Genomic DNA, 3,286 nt, shown 5'->3' with positions numbered 1-3,286 from the left:
TCCGGCTATAGATGCTCTAACACCTCAAAAATAAATTCACACATATAATCACGAGCGAGTGTGTTTTTTGTGTTGCGAATCAAGTTTTTTTTTAGGATCAAGTTTTGGGATCTACATTTAGTTGTCTAGTGCGTACATTTCCACCTGTCTCTTTCCCAACTTTCATAGCGAGGAGTCTAGGATGTTTCTATATAACTAGAAGGTGACGCGCGCTTTGCTGCGCCGCTTTTCACTATTACGTTTGTTGTGTGTTTTTATAGTTGTTTCACTGATGGTTTAAAAAAATCCATCGATGTTAGTTGGGCAGCGTATTTTGCATTTTGCGTTGTTTGCTTTGATGGGCTTGGTCCCTGTCTTTTTTTTAACACTACTAATCATGTACTATGTGTAATGTAAAAAATGTTTATTAAATTCAGTATTCCATTTGTGAGATTACGCTGCTAAAGGGAGACACCAATAACCACAAAACAAAAAAATATATTCATTTATTTCTTATGAAGACACATTGTGATTGATACAAATAAAATGAAAGCACGATCCTAGTGTCTTGTGAAAGCATGTCATTGGAAAATCTTGTGAGTACGCTCGGGCAACACACTTTACACTAACCCAAATTAAGTAAAATATGTGTTAAACATGTACCAAACATGGTATATTACCATCAAAACTTGAAGCATGAGGATTTTTTTTGTTATGAACATGAATTGCACAAATATATGGAATACCTCGTCTAAACTTTTGATATACGAAGCACCTTCATCTACTCGGTAAATAGAGCCTTCAACACCTGAAACGACGCCATACTTGCATAGATACACCAAAACACTAATCTGCTACTACATGGGTGTCATCTAACTTTTCGCAAAAAAAAGGGTGTCATCTAACTACTTGATCCATCCATCTTGCCTCTAGAGAGTGCATGATAAAGAAAGCATAAAGAATGAACATTTGTTTTTTGATGAGAAGAAAAAGAATGAACTGTAGAGCACTGGTAGACCCATCATAATCGACATGGCTCAATCCAAAACAATAATAAAATATTACTGTGACAATAGCTAAAGCCTAAACAGAACATCCAAAAAATATAGAAATACCACTAAATAGACTGCACTTCAATTAGTGGAGGATTTGTACAGGCCAAACAAAGTCACATGAAAACTGAATTTCATCCGACCCAAGCAAATAGAATAATATATTGCACACGATTCAAATTCACGAATGCTTCATGTAATTTTCCATTGGTTACTTTCTCCTCCACTTATCTTACTTGAGCCTTTCCTTAGTTTAGACCTGCAATTTTGAGTATTATCTAGTTGAAACTTGGTGCGGTCAAACCATACTAATTACCGTTATTTTGTTTGATTGATGTTGCATCGCCCGAATCGAGGAGTTGTGAGAGAAACCATTGTGATGTAGATGTGATTATAGTTCCTTATCCGGAAGACGTTTCAACTACAGACGAAGGTAAGGTAAACATCAGTATTGCATTCTACTTGCCCACTGTCAGTTATATGTTATAGCCAACTTGCTTGTTGCTCACCTGAACATCATGAATTAGAAGAAGTGTTGTCAAGGACTGTGAATCTGATTGTTGAAAGCACCCCAAATAACTCTCTAGTCTTCTCTAAAAAAAAAAAAACTCTAGTCTGGGTTAGAAACCATACTACATGAACCAGCAGCAAACTAGATCAACCTCATTGTTGGTCGAGGATGTATCATGAAGCTAGGAGGGGATTCTGATCAAGGAAGACAGCAACAGAGACCCTGTCAAATGCTAGATTAGCTATGCTTGTTTTCTTGAAGCTTGTAAATGAACAAAAAAAAATAGGCTAACACAAATTTATTTAAGGATTAGAAAAAAAACGGTTGTAAGTTTAAACACTTGCTGGTTGCTGCTACTACAGTTTGTAGAAGTGAACATATTTATCAAAGCAACTTGCTGGCTGCAAGTTTATTATCAAGCTTTGTTTGGCCACAACATCAAGGCTTTGTCCTCCAAACCTGCATCAGACCATAGTACACATTGGGCATATTTTCAATTGTTGGAATATTTCTTAGATGAATAACAGCAGGCACGAAAATTATTTCCTTTCTAATATAACCTGAACCTAAAGAGTCCAAGAAGACATGTTGGGTACAGTCGCCTAACCTGCAGGTCTGGTGAATCGATGATTAAGTGCAGATTTCGTGAAATCTCCTCCTCCCGACTCCTTCCCGCTGCCAAGCTCCACCAGGAGATCCTTCTCCTCATCGCACCCGCAGGCGGCCGTGGTGGCCTCAACGATAGCGAGGTGCTTCTGCTCAAGCACTCCTGTAGAGGCAGATGTGTGAATCTCGCCCAAGGGACCGCGTCCTCCTCCCCTAGTTGGTGGAAGAGCGACAGTGGCGGCCGCACCGGCGACGAAGAGACTGGGGAGGAGGAGGACCGAACCTGCCTTTTGCTGGGCCGCGAAACCGCCTTTTGCTGGGCCGTGAAACCGACACGAGCAAAGTCTACAGAAACGACACGCGTACACTTATCCTCCAACCTCATCCTAGAGACCATCGCTGCTGCCGGCTGACATGCGGGGTCCAACACGTAAAATTAGCCTGAATCGCTCACAACGCTTCATTTTTTGGGAGCTTAGTAACTCTAGTGATTCCTGCCAAGCGAGTTTAATAACGACTCCTGCTCAGGAAGCTAGCCCGCGTGGATTGGCAATGTGTTGACTCCAGACTTATGCAGCCGGCTGGCCGGCCGGAGTGCGGGGGGACGTGTTGACATTCACGTGTGATAACGGCGAAAGGGTAGGCACGGCTTACGTGTGGCGTGACGAGAAAAAGGGTGAGGCGCGCGGACAGCGATGCGTGCGCCGCACCGAGTGCTCTGGTTGGTTTTAGTTGGTTGGCCGCGCTGCGCTCGTGCTCGTGGATTACCTCGTCGCTCAAGACAGAGAAAGATGTATAGTGTATCAGATGCGTCAACTCGCAGACGTTGGTTCAGTTGGATCGGATGATTCCCGGGGATATGGAAGAGATGATTGTAATTGACAGCAATTGCTTCCTTAATGAAGTTAGCTAGAAATGTTTGGTGATGAGATCAAGGACCAGTTGCTTCGGCTTTCAAATTAGCTTATACGGGTGAAAAAAACTGAAGAAAGAGAAACCGATTCTAAGTTGTTTCTCTTTGTATCGTATTCCCCAGTTCCTTCTCTGTCCCGTCTCTAGTTCTATCTCTTGGTGCTCGTGGATTTGTCTTCCCTCTTCTTCCTGCTCTCGCTAGTAGATTAGGTTACGGGGGTTTAGT

At 42.2% G+C, this 3,286-nt stretch overlaps 1 long non-coding RNA gene across 2 annotated transcripts; it reads right to left on the bottom strand.

Moving 5' to 3' along the window:
• Positions 1–1,000: 1,000 nt before the first annotated feature.
• Positions 1,001–2,545, bottom strand: LOC119342228. 2 transcript variants are annotated; one of them, XR_005165461.1, is made up of 4 exons: positions 2,432–2,545; positions 2,150–2,311; positions 1,541–2,001; positions 1,001–1,452 (listed from the first exon to the last, which is right to left on the bottom strand). It is a non-coding gene; the product is annotated as an uncharacterized LOC119342228 (long non-coding RNA). The 2 variants fall into 2 exon arrangements; XR_005165460.1 differs by lacking the exon at positions 2,432–2,545 and having other exon boundaries at positions 2,150–2,425.
• Between the last annotated feature and the right edge of the window lie 741 nt (positions 2,546–3,286).

This window comes from Triticum dicoccoides, chromosome 7B (assembly GCF_002162155.2).
Source record: "Triticum dicoccoides isolate Atlit2015 ecotype Zavitan chromosome 7B, WEW_v2.0, whole genome shotgun sequence".
Classification (NCBI taxonomy): Eukaryota; Viridiplantae; Streptophyta; class Magnoliopsida; order Poales; family Poaceae; genus Triticum; species Triticum dicoccoides.
The sequence above is the reverse complement of the archived record's forward strand: the minus strand, read 5'-3'. Positions and strand labels throughout refer to the sequence as shown.